Below are 13,793 nucleotides of genomic sequence, written 5' to 3'. Positions count from 1 at the left end.
AGTACCTTAGCATTCCTCCATGCTGGGGCATCAATTCTCCACAAGACCATGGGCCTTCCCTCCCACTAATGTCAAATAAGACAACCCTCCACAGAGGAGGGTAAACCAGGAAGGGGGATAGCATTTGAAATGTAAATAACTAAAATAGCCAATAAAACATATAAAAATTAAAAAAAAAACTTGTTTCTGGAGAAAGATTTCTGTTAATGAATACATGATGTACTTAATTAGTCTGTAAATATGTTCACAAGGAATCAGAAAATTCCATGTTTTATATATAATTACATATATATATTTAATAAATATATTCTTGTACTGTGGGTGAATAGGCATGTGGGCGCTATTGAACTTGAAATCTAGAGGTCTTTGATACCTTTAACCAGATTTATATGATGTTGAGAGTCACCAAATTTTGGTACTTGTAACTGAGGATGGTCTTTTGCAAGAGTAGCAATTGGTCTTAACCACAGAGCTATTACTTCTCTGCCTCATATTTTAAAATTACATATCCTGAAAAAAATTAAAATTGTGGTATACCCACTGATGATCCTCCTGTGGCCCACTCCAAATCTTTAGATATATGAAGTTGTTGGCTCTGTTGGAAACAAGGCAAATAGCTTCCTATTTTCACTTTCAATCCAAGGCCTTGTAGAAAATTCCAAATCATGAAAATGTCATACTCTGCATACCGATTTCCCCTATGGTTCATGTTCACCAGTTCTCCAACAGGGTTAGTGAATATCCTGGATTTCAGCATGGAAGACACCTAATTGAGATAAACCACTAGATGTTTCCATCAATTAAGGGAATGCCAAATTGAGAATTTCCCATAATTTCTTAATGAATTTCAGAAAAGACAGTTGTATTAAAATAATCCCTTGTAGTAAAATGTAATATGCCTCATGGATGATTAAAATTAAAATACTTCATATTAATGTTCCATGGTAAAATGTGCTAGAAAAAATGATTACCAGATAACAAGTAACACTATGTGTGTGTATGAGCATGTTCCTCAAAAATGGTAGTTTTAAAAACATGAAGCCATGTGTGTGCAAATGAAATGGAAGTCTGAATGTCTATAAGTTGTGGGTCTTTCATGTACATACAATATCCAAATATGAGACACACATAAACCTAATAAAGTATGCAGTCATAATCATTATGGTTTTGAAAATAATTAATTTAAATAAATAACTATTGATCATAGCTCATGTACCAGTTCTTGAGAAATTGTTGTTTAAAAAAATATTCTATTCAAGTCATCACCTAAGGGTTTTAAGATAAAACTCTTGGCTGCTATTTTAAATTTTGAACTCATTTGGTGAAATGTTGAGACACGTTTTCACAAAACTCACTGATATCATAAAAATGTATTGTCTCCTATCAACTGTTATCCTTGTGCATGATATTTATTCATGTGAAAGATTCATAAGGGAGATTTGCAGTGTGGAAATATTTCCGCTGTGAGAATAACCTCTAACAAATGTACAGTTGTTTCTCTGGGTGGGTCCATTTAAAAGATCCCATTGATATATCTAAGCAAAATGAAATGTAAGAAACTTTACCGGCTGACAGTCAGGGAATATTCCTTTGGGTACTGCCATTTGCTGAGATTCTACTTGTTGAAGAATGAGCTCATGGTGGTGTGGGCCACAGCATACACAGCATTATACAAATTGTAGCCTTCCTCACTCAGGACCATGTCAAATTTGTGCACTGTTGTCCATTCCAATGTGTTGTTGAATGTAAAATGTTCCTTTTTATAGCTGTTCTTAGAGATGGAACAATTAAAATAATTCCACCCCAGTATAGACTCAGAAAAGTTTACTGGGTATTTGTCACTGTTCATTGTTTCTGTGAAATTCCCAAGTTTAACAATTTCACCTACATGGTGTGCAAAAGTGACAGTCCCTTGGAAGAAATCAAGGCTGAAATCTTTTTTTATTTCTGATAACGTCCCATTGGGAGGTTGTGATCCAGATTTTCCTTACACCTAAATCTTCCCACCTTCTAAAGCTGACTTCTAGGGTAGAGTTCATTTCACCATAAATGATAACAACCTTTGCTGTTGATTCCATAATTTGTTTGTAATATATATTAGCTCTTGTCATGTATAACTGCATCTCTTCTGGGATCATATTAACAAAAGCTAAACAGATTCCATGTCTTTGCGTTTCTTCTCTCAAGTCTGATAGAAACTGAATACTCTGGTCATCATCTGAGATGACTAGTCCTATCCAAGTCCATCTAAAATGAAGCATCAAGGGGACCATGCCATGGGGCAAATGTGTGTCCTTGGTGGCTACCTGATGGACATAGGGAAACTGGTCATGGTCACTCAGGTTAGGAGTAAATGGTCCAAAGAAAACCTAAAGGATGTAGAAGAGAGGATAAAATATCCACATGAGGAATAAGATTGTTAGGATGTTTGGACTTATACACAGCCACCAATAGTAACATCTCACATTTCAGATCTTAGAACTAAGTAGTCACTTTGAGAACAGGTTCTCATCTACAAGAAGTCCATTTGTTCTCCTAGATTTTTTCTAATGTTATTTCAATATTTATTCAATAATTAATAGAAATATTGGCCATTAATCTGACACTGATAACAAGTCTAACATGTGACTGGACATTTGTCTAATTGAATGAAAAGATGGATTACACATTTCCTGTCAAAGAATTAGAACAAGAGTGAAGATTTCAAGAATGCAACAAGAGATGGGAGAGTGCTTATTATCAATCAAAGACTACCTGAGGAAAGATGGGTGAATGTGAATATCCATAACCTTCATGCCATACAGTTTAGAATATGTAATTGGGAAGAAAGATCTTACCATAATGAGAGGAAATGCATATGTCTATGAGGCATACAGCTTCAAGAATGAAAATATTCCTTTATGTAAATATTTACATGAGGAATTGTATGTTTTGGTGCATATGTGTAGATACAGACAAGGACACAACTCTCAAAAAAACAAAGTACATAATGTATTTCATCAACTGGCATCAGTAACTATGTCTGCACACTACGCTTATATGTGAGTAGTGAATTTATGGCTTGAGGAATGAAATAATCTGAGATTATACATATAAATATTCATCTTTTCATTATTTTTGTTTAATAAATAATTTTGGCTATTCAATTCCTGATGATGGTGTTTTGTCCCATCACAAAGCATAGGTTAATAGAGAGCAATCTGGACTTAGTGGCCCCTACAATAATAAAGAATGGATTCTCAACACCAAATTATTTATTGATATATGCTCTGAATAATACAAATACACAATTATTAACTACATAATTATGATTTCTTATAAGGGTCTAATGTTGTTTGCCAGCAGATATGGAGAAATGTGTGATCTGTCCAGATGATAAGTATGCCAACTTAGAGAGAACCCACTGTGTCAAAGAGCTGTGTCATTCCTGGCTTATGAAGATCCATTGGGGATGGCTCTAGGAAGCATGACACTGTCCTTCTCAGCCATCACAATTCTAGTACTAGTCACTTTTGTGAAGTACAAGTACACTCCCATTGTGAAGGCCAATAACCGCATTCTCAGCTGCATCCTACTCATCTCTCTAGTCTTCTGATTTCTCTGCTCATTGCTCTTCATTGGACATCCCAAGCAGGCCACCTGCATCCTGCAGCAGACCACATTTGGAGTATTTTTCACTATGGCTGTTTCTACAGTGTTGGCCAAAACAATAACTGTGCTCATGGCTTTCAAGCTCACTACTCCAGGAAGAAGGATGAGAGGGATGCTGGCATCAGGGGCATCTACGTTGGTCATTCCCATTTGTACCCTAATACAACTTGTTCTCTGTGGAATCTGGTTGGCAACATCTCCTCCCTTTATTGACAGAGATACACAATCTGAATATGGAAAGACCATCATTATTTGCAACAAAGGCTCAGCCATTGCCTTTCACTTTGTTCTGGGATACTTGGGTTCCTTGGCTCTGGGGAGCTTCACTGTGGCTTTCTTGGCTAGGAACCTTCCTGACAGATTCAATGAAGCCAAATTCCTAACATTCAGCATGCTGGTGTTCTGCAGAGTCTGGATCACCTTCCTCCCTGTCTACCATAGCACCAGGGGAACGGTCATGGTGGTTGTGGAGGTTTTCTCCATCTTNGCTTCTAGTGCAGGCTTGCTAGGGTGCATCTTTCTCCCAAAATGTTGTGTTATTTTACTTAGACTAGATTCAAACTTTCTGCCTAAGTACAAAGATAAATTGCCTTCTTGAATCTTTAGTAATTTAAAAATATTAGATGGTACTCAACATATCTCTTTGCTTTGTCTTAACAAAAGTGCCACTAAATCATAAAAAAATTTTAAGTAATATACAAAGTTGGTACTTATAATGTATGGCAGCACAGCACTGCCTTATGCAATGCCAACTACTAAATTTTCATGGAAAATGGTCTCATTCATGTGTACATAAACCTAAACATTGAGAATAGGGAATCTTAGTTGATGAATGGCTACCATCACTTTGACCTGTAGGTCTGTGTGTAAGCCATGTTCCTAATTAATGTTTAATATAAGGTGACCCTACTGCTTGTGACAGTGCCACCTCTGGTCAAATTGTTCTGGGAGTTATAAGAAAGAGGACTGTAGATAGCATGGACATGAAGCCAGTAATCAGCATTATTCCATGTGCTCTCATTGAATGTCTGCATCCAAGTTCCTGTCTTGACTTCATTCAGTTAACGGTGACCAAGGTACATAGGGAAATAGGACTTTTCTCACATGGTTCCTTGGACCATGGTGTTTTGTTACAGCAATAGAATCTAAGACATCAGCTAAATGTTAAACTGCTTTGTTTGGGATTTGGAATATCATAGATTAATGATGCAATTGAAGGCACTGATTTGAAAGAGAAACAAGATTGAATATTAGGAGAGTGTGGAGCATGCTTACAGTGTTGCATATTGTTGATGGCCATCACAGAGGCCTGAGATTTTGTAATAGCTTCATAATGTACTATGAAAATATTCAGAATATCAGGTAACATACTAAGAAGAGTACAATCTGTGGGGTTCAGATTGTGCATACTGTATAATGCTCTTGAAATTTATGTGAAATCATTACCATTTCATTATGAAATTAATGTGTTTCATTCAGGGGGAAATGGTAGTGGAAAAAAGTCACACACGAGACTTATATCACAATAAGGTCAGTGAAATCTGTGAATATATAAAGCACTCTAGATGACTGACTTCACAAATGTTATCAAAATAGGAGTAACTAAGGGTTATTTGTTTTACTGTTACACACACAAAGACACACTTACAAACACATGCACATTATTATTTCTGAACATCAGTTGTTGAAGATCAGTGTTATTTTCTCTCAAAGTATTGTTTGTTGCTTTTATTTTTAACTTATTTTGTAGTTTATTTTTGATGGTATAAGTTATTTGTTTTTTTCTTTATATTTTCTGTCTCAAGAACACCACTTATAGCCACTCCACACACTCCAAAATTGCACATGGCCTCTTATTTCACTAATTCTTACTGAATGCATATATATATTTATATATACATTTTGAAATATAAATTGTAGAGACCTTGTAAAATTACATGTTTTTGAGTTCTTATGGCTCATTATTTGGTATTACCTGGCCAATATTTGTTCCCTTCCCTGGCTATGACAACCTCCTCCATTCCCAGATTTACACTCTCCTGTAAATGGTTGTGTAGGCTAGAAGCTTTGCAAGCTTTCTTCCTTCCATGCTGTCATGCATAGTTCAATGATCCTTCTTCAGATCATATTTTGGGGGTCATATTGGTAAAACTTCATGGTCTACCTATGCTAGTTCTAGAAGATTTATGTTCACAGCCAGTTTCCTCATCCTTTGACTGGCAAGATCTATACCATCATCTTCTTTACTTTTCCCTAAGCCATGGATGAGGGAAATCAACTAACTACTCTGGCAATAACTACCACTCTATCACAACATCTTTAAATATAAGAAGATTGAAAGAAACTCTGACATCATTTTTTCAGGAAAATCCCTAAAATCTAAGTGTTCTTTTAATCTGGTTCATTGGAATTTGTAGCACTTATCTGCCTGGCTGTAGGCACCAAAATGTCACTTCTTATAAAAATGAATTTAAGAAAATCACAGTGAAGTGCAAATACCTAATAGTCACTTTTAATTGCTCCATTTCAAAGAAAAGACCTTGGAGTAGCTAAAGGTGTAGAGATGCAAACTCTGAAAATTCTTTCATGCTTTAGCTGCTCATTTTCAATATTTCTAACATGTAAGTCAGAATCAAAAATCAAATTTTCAAATTCTTAATGCTATGAGAAGGTAGAACCTAATGTAATATGATTCATCACTACTATTGTTTGTCTTTCATTGATTTATATTGAATCATTTCAGTTCATCTCAACCATTATTCACTGTTCTAATTTCAAGAATAATAATCCATTTTGAAAAATTTAAAGAAAGTCAACAGGCATGTAAGGCAGAGCTTGCAGCAAGCAAAATGGAAAGGTAGATTGTAGAATCTATATGTAGAATAGTAAGGAACTGAGTAGGACTGCATCCCTCCATGTTGTCAGTCACTGAGGGAGGAAGTGGTTTTGGAGGCTGCGGTGTTTCAAAAACATCCTGAATCCAGACCTGAGCCCTGATACCTCTCACTGAGCCCTCTAGCTCTACCTCTGTTGTTGTGTTTGTAAAAACAATGGAGATGATATAACAGAACATACTCCTTTGGATTATGAGCATATGGGCCTAGCACACAGGAGACACCAGTGTCTACTCAGTGAGTACCTGGATAAGTGGGTAAATCCTAGTAAAATTACGATTTTCCTGGTAACCCTTGAATTTTCAAACTTACAAATCAAGGAGCAATAGAGAAATAGGAGAGACATCTAATCTGTATATTGGTGGCATGGAGCTGAAAAGCCACTGGGTCCCTGGAGGTGTTAAAGAAGGAAGACCAGTGTGATAGCACAGTACTCTTACAGATGCATGAGGAGATGTCCCACAGACCCTCTGTTCATATTGGCTGGCTCTTCTCATGCTCTAACTGAACTCACTTCCAGTACCTTCAAACTTCTCATTTCCCAACTATGGTGCCTGCAGGCATCACTCCCCGAAGCTATCCAGACTAATTTCAGTTTCTATAGTTTAACAGTATTTCCTTTCAGATTTATTTATTTTACATATGTAAGTACACTGTCGCTGTCTTCAGACACACCAGAAGAGAGCATCAGATCCCAATAAAGATGGTGGTAAGTCATTGTGTGGGTGCTAGGAATTGAACTCAGGACCTCTGGAAAGGCAGTCAGTGCTCTTAACTGCTGAGCAATCTTCTGGGCCACCTAAGTTCAGGTTCTTTAACTCAACTTTAACTACAGGAAAATTTTAAATGTGTCAGGTGGCATGATTTGAAAATTATCAAATTACTAAAACCCCAAAGACAAACAGGCAATAGAAAGACATCCACAGATAATTCATAAAGGAACTGAATTAATTTTAATTTTTGAAAGAAAATAGGGAAATGGATGAAAATAATGGAGATTTTAACTATTTAAATCTTTAAAAAGCCCACATACACTAATGTATACACAAGAATCAGAAACTACAAGATCTGAAAGTAGGAACTCATAAAATGGATTCAACAGAACAGGAGGAGAAGAAATAAGTGAAGGACTCTGGGTACCAAATTAGAAGAGGTTTTAACAGAAAAGGTAATGAAAGGCCAGAAAAGACTGTGAGAGATGGAGGAGCCATACAGGTGAACATTCTTATACCTGAAGCCCACATGGAAAGGCAAATGTAATCGGTGCACTATGAAGAGAGGTGTGGGAACTTATGAAACTGAAAGATCTCAGTGTGCTCAGAGGACAGTGCTGTGGGAAGCCACACCAAGGGCACCACAGTCCAAGTGCTAAAGGCCCATCCCCAGAGCCTTCTCTATAATCACCAATTCATTTCTAGATATTCCAGATAATGTATTAATATAATCCTTAATATTTATTTTTAAAATTCCCTTAGTGATAAGATTTTATTGTACGCTTATTTTTTGTTACGAAATGTTAGGAGCCCCTTTAAATTCTATTCAAAGCTAAATCTATCTTTAGTACCATTTGCTGTGTGAACACACCAAGGACAGTTCAAATATGCCTATGTTGTTTGGCTGTTGTCAACAAAGACTCTATGTTCTCACATCCTTGCTCCATTGAAATGAAAATCCTACAGAGCCAGTGAAAATCCTAGGCTTTCCATAGTACATAAATGATGGCAAAAGCAGTATTAAACACACCATGGAAAGAAGTGATAATCAGAAATATACTCCCATCTTAATGTTGAAGTTAATCGTAAAATGCAAATAGACATCTAAAATGACCTGGAATCTGTGAAACCTTCCACTAAGTCCCAAGGTTCCATAGATACGGCAAGAGCACGTGACCTGTGTGCTGTGTTTCCTTCCATATCTTAGCAATGGTAGTCTCATGGAAATGCACCCATTCAGAAAGTTGAGGAAATGACCGCAGAGCCAGTTTCAAAGTATATTTTTCTCATTAAGGCTAAACACAGACCACAAAGATACTGCAAAATCTACCATTTTAAGACAGAGAAAATACTTTAAAGTCATTTTGACTGTCAAATAGCTGGTGACTCTGAGCCATTTCAGTTATCAGGGAACAAAGTGCCCCTGGGCAGGAAAGCACCTGGTATGTCCCTGACTTGCTGCAGGTGCTTTGTCAAGGTTGGCTCCCACTTCCAGAACTTCATCTCTAATGTTACAAACATGGTTTCTGAGTTCCTGCTATAAGTGTGATGGACAAGTAGGCAAGCCTTCAGCTCTAATCCCTTAGGGAATGGAAAGATGTTTGAGGAGCAAAATCCTATGCTGTAAGTGGATAGAGGGACAATACAGGACTTGACAACTAAAGAAACTACAGCAAGCCCAGCATAAGAAAACATTGCCTGAAAACTCCTATGATACATTATGTGTACTCAAAGTTGTTTCCCTTAGTTTTACTTAACAGTGTTCCTTAACAATAAATTACAGACAGTTCTGTGTGGAAGGAAACTAAAGACATCTTTAATGGGACATAGGAGGCCAGGCTATCCCACTGGCCTAGTGCGTTCTTGGAGATCTTTTCTCATTTCTTTGTCCTCTTTAAAATAAAAAGGTTTATTTTTTGTTTTGTTTTTGATTCTCTGTGTATATTGGAGGGAGCAGTATAAGTGCATAGCTGTGGTTCCCTGCTGTGGCCAGAAGAAGGTATCAGATCCTGAGGAGCAGCTATTATAGGTAGTTGTAAGCCACCTGATGTAGGTGCTGGGACGTAAACTCCATTACTCTAAAAAGGCAAGTGCTCATAACCATGGAGCCTTCTCTCTAGCCTCTCTTTTCTTCTCATCCTTCCTTTCATTTTCTAAAAATGAAGCAGGTAGTGCCTTGTACCAAAGAAACACTGGGAGAGAAAAAGTCTTTTTAAGAAGACTAATAATCATTCATAAAAACAGACTACTAAGGAAAAAAATACTGTAGGGCATGGAGAACACATGAGTATTCCCTTCCTTTGAAAGGGGTTCTGATAGTATCCAATCCCTATGCATAAGTACAGCATGGCTTTTAAGTACAAGTCTTATTACAGACCATGAAATGAGAGAAAAGTGGCATACTAAGTAAATATTGCTAAAACTCCAGTAAGACCGACCTCGTTCCAGACTCTACTGGAGATCTCTCTGCACCCAGCAGTGCCCTGAATTTGGAGGTCTCTGGAGCAGAGCCTGATTCAAGGATTCAAATATCAGTGATTTGCTGAGAAAAGGCTCCTAGACCGAAGAGCAGACACTGAGAAGCAAGCTCAGATCCACTGACACCCATCCTGAATCTTGGGAGAGCATAGGAACATGGGATGACCACTGACCTAAGACCCAGAAATTCCACTCCTAAGTTTATAACCCAGAGAACTGAAAGAGGGCCCTACATAGAACATTTGATGCCTTTGTTCACAGGAACATTCAATAATCAAAAGAGAAGATAGGTAAATGCATGGACAAAATTAAGAATTTTGACTCTTGGAATCTTCAAAAAAAAGCAAATATATATACAAAACTAGGAAGCACCATATCTGAAACCGGTAACTCATGGAGTGGATTCCATAGAAAACAGCAAGAAGAGATTAGTAAAGGAGGCTGTATTACCAAAGTAGGATAGCCCTCAAACACAAAAGGAATGTGAGATCAGGAAAAAAAAAGTGTAAGAGCCATGGAAAAATCTTTCTTTTACTCCATGTGTTTTGAACTTCTTGCCATGCTGTGAGCATAGTGGCAAAGCACTTTGTTCCACAGGTGAAAGTGTGTGGTAACCTCTGTCCCAGAAGTTGTTTGCTCCGTCTGGACTGACTGCTCTCCCAAATTTACTCCTCCCATAATCAATGCTTCCCTTCTGACATCTGCTGGCCACACAGGGCATGACACCTCCCTTCTTTTTTCCTGCTTGCCTGGGGCATGGAGTGGATTGGCATGTACTTATGGGTAGAGGAATATGGACAAAGGCAAGCAGAAATTACTCTCCACTTCTGGTAATGCAACATTACTGTAATGCTGGGATTTTAAAATGAGGATCCCACTGGCATTTGTCAAATCAAAATCCCGAATTTAACATACACTTTAATGAACCTCAACCATGTAGCTAAGCAGTATTCTAGGTTTATTATATTGTCTCTAGGCAAAAAGAGGAATAAAATGTCTCTTGCTCTATGGCACCTCAAAGGATGTAGATGAATGCAAATTTTGTTACTAAAAGGCATGCACAAAAGCAAACACACTGACAAGAGCAGTTCTATGTGAACTATTGTTGGAATGAAAATCTAAAAGTTCTACAAAAATAAGTTGTGGCCATTGACAGAGCAGTGGCACTCTAACCATCCCAGCAAGCCTCAAGGGGACAGGATTTGGTGGTAGAAAAAATGGAAACGCTTATTCCTTACACAGCAAGGCACTGGGAGAACCTCAGCAGGAAAGATTCATCAAAAACCAGTTGTTTCTGAGAATGGCAAAACACAACGAATTTCTAGTGGTCATGTATTTGGAAAGTTATTGTCCTCATTCAATAAATGAGTTTGTTTTTACCAGGAGCCTTCAACTACCTTTTACTTCTTAACTTACCAGGAACACTATACTCAAAATTATTTTCTCACAGACTGCGTTATAATTGGGTTTTTAAAGTCCATTCCTACAGTCTTTGTCTAATCCTTCTTTAGACTATATTACATACCATATACTTATTAATAGCAGAAGTTATGCCTGACACTTCATTACTTTCCTGTTCCTTTTTACCTTTTGGTTTCCATTTCCTATCTACCTGTGGTTTGTTTGGATGTTTTATATTTTATTTCACTTTATCTATAATGGTCTTCATTATATAGTTTTATTACTTATTAATATCTCATAGTATGATTTACTTTACCATTTTAAGAGGAACATAAAACCTTAGCTCTCCCAGCCTGGTCTACAGAGTGAGTTCAAGGACAGCCAGGGCTACACAGAGAAACCCTGTCTCAAAAAACAAAAAAACAAAAACCAAAACACAAACAAACAAAAAAACCCTTAGCTCTACCAATTGTAATTGTCTTAAATATTATTTTCAAATACACTTTATTTTGCTTTTTTTTTGCTCTCAATTTTTTGCTTTCAAATATTATCCCCTTTAAACTATCACTTTAAAAAGTGAGAACTGCAGGTGTGATGGTGTGGGCTCAACACTCAGGAGGCAGAGGCAGGCAAAACTCTGTGAGGATGACCTAGTCTACATAATGTATTCAAAGACAGCCAAAGATACATAGTGAGACCACAGGATTAAAGGTGTATACTACCATGCCTGGTTAAGATTTCTTTTGCCATGGATCCTGCCCCAACAAGGTCAGGTACTGAAGTGGGACAGAGCATCCAAACAAGGCCAAAGACTGATGTTCGCCGGCCTTTAATTCTTTCTTACTGTTCTGGAGGTGAGAAGCTGATGGCTTCTGGAAATTTAACTCTCACTGTTCTGGGGGCTTCTGGCAATTTAATTTTCTCTTGACTATTCTCGGGCAAAAAGGTCATGACTCTTGGCAATTTCAGAGAAAGAGGGAGAGAAAGAGTGGGGAGGGAGAAAGAAAGAAAGAAAGAAAGAAAGAAAGAAAGAAAGAAAGAAAGAAAGAGAAAAGAAAGGAGAAGAAAAGAAAAGAGAAGAAAAAAGAGAGAAAGAAAGAAGCACACTGCCTGTGCCATCTTCATCGCAATCTCAGCAGAGGGCCCCAAGTTCCCCAGAGGACTCTCCATGCTGCAGGCACCCTAGCAAACCTGTGTGGAATGCAACATTGGTTCCAAAAAACTAGAGGGTCTTGTGCTAGCAGCAACAGGGTCAAAGGATAAAGGCAAGCCCTAGCACACCCAGACTATTGGGATCACTGAGACCAGTCTACCCAGGAGAGCATGAGGGTGGCAAAAGCAACAGAGCTTCTTGGACAGCTTCAGGCCTTCATCATCAGCCGGGAGACAGAGCTGTGGCCCAGATCCCTGGACACCTTCCCTGCCAGAGGAGAGTTGGCCTCCAGGGAGGGCTCTGACCCCAGGAATCAGGAGGTGGATCTGAGCTTTAGACTTCTGTGCACCTTTGCTGCAAGAGGAAAGCTTGCCTGCAGAGAGTGTTCTGACCACTGGGACACAGGAGAGAGTTGGACTCCCAGAGTGCTGACAGAGGCTAACAGAATCACAGGAGGAACAAGCTCCAGCCAGAGACAGCTAGAACATATAACACCAGAGATTACCAGATGGCGAAAGGCAAATGTAAGAATCTTACTAACAGAAACCAAGAACACTCAGCATCATCAGAACCCAGTATGCCCACCACAGTGAGTCCTGGATACCCCAACACACCCAAAAAGCAAGATGCAGATTTAAAATCATATCTCATGATGGTGGTAGAAGATTTTAAGAAGGGCATTATTAATTCACTTAAAGAAATACAGGAGAACATTGCTAAAAAGGTAGAAGCCCTTAAGGAGGAAGTACAAAATCCCTCAAGGAATTACAGGAAAACACTGCTAAACAGGTAGAAGACCTTAAAGAGAAAACACAAAAAATCCTTAAAGAATTACAGGAAATCACAACCAAACAGGTGATGGAATTGAATAAAACGATCCAAGATCTAAAAATGGAAGTAAAAACAATGAAGAAAACCCAAAGGGAGACAACTCTGGAAATAGAAACCCTAGGAAAGAAATCAGGAAACATAGATGTGAGCATCACCCACAGAATACAAGAGATGGAAGAGAGAATCTCAGGTGCAGAAGATTCCATAGGGAACATGGACAAAACAATCAAAGAAAATGCAAAATGCAAAAAGATCCTAAATCAAAACATCCAGGAAATCCAGGACACAATGAGAAGTCCAAACCTACAGATAATAGGAGTAGATGAGAATGAAGATTTTTCAACTTAAAGGGCCAGCAAATATCTTCAAGAAAATTATAGAAGAAAACTTCCCATACCTAAAGAGAGAAATGCCAATGAACATATAAGAAGCCTACAGAACTCCAAATTGACTGGACCAGAAAAGAAATTCCTCCGGACACATAATAATCAGAACAACAAATGCACCAAATAAAGACAGAAAATTAAATGAATTTATGAAATTCTTAGGCAAATGGATGGATCTAGAGGATATCATCCTGAGTGAGGTTACCCAATCACAAAAGAACTCACTTGATATGCACTCCCTGATAAGTGGATATTAGCCCAGAAACAGAATACCCAAGATACAAAT

At 37.9% G+C, this 13,793-nt stretch overlaps 2 pseudogenes; one reads left to right on the top strand and one right to left on the bottom strand.

Moving 5' to 3' along the window:
* Window positions 1–541: 541 nt before the first annotated feature.
* LOC110302462 lies at window positions 542–2,795 on the bottom strand (annotated as a pseudogene).
* A 552-nt stretch (window positions 2,796–3,347) lies between these two features.
* On the top strand, window positions 3,348–4,249 carry LOC110302461 (annotated as a pseudogene).
* The last annotated feature ends 9,544 nt before the right edge of the window (window positions 4,250–13,793 follow it).

The sequence above is a fragment of the Mus caroli genome, chromosome 9 (genome assembly GCF_900094665.2).
Source record: "Mus caroli chromosome 9, CAROLI_EIJ_v1.1, whole genome shotgun sequence".
NCBI classification, from domain to species: domain Eukaryota; kingdom Metazoa; phylum Chordata; class Mammalia; order Rodentia; family Muridae; genus Mus; species Mus caroli.
Note: the sequence above shows the minus strand (reverse complement) of the source record. Positions and strands in the feature narration are given on the sequence as shown.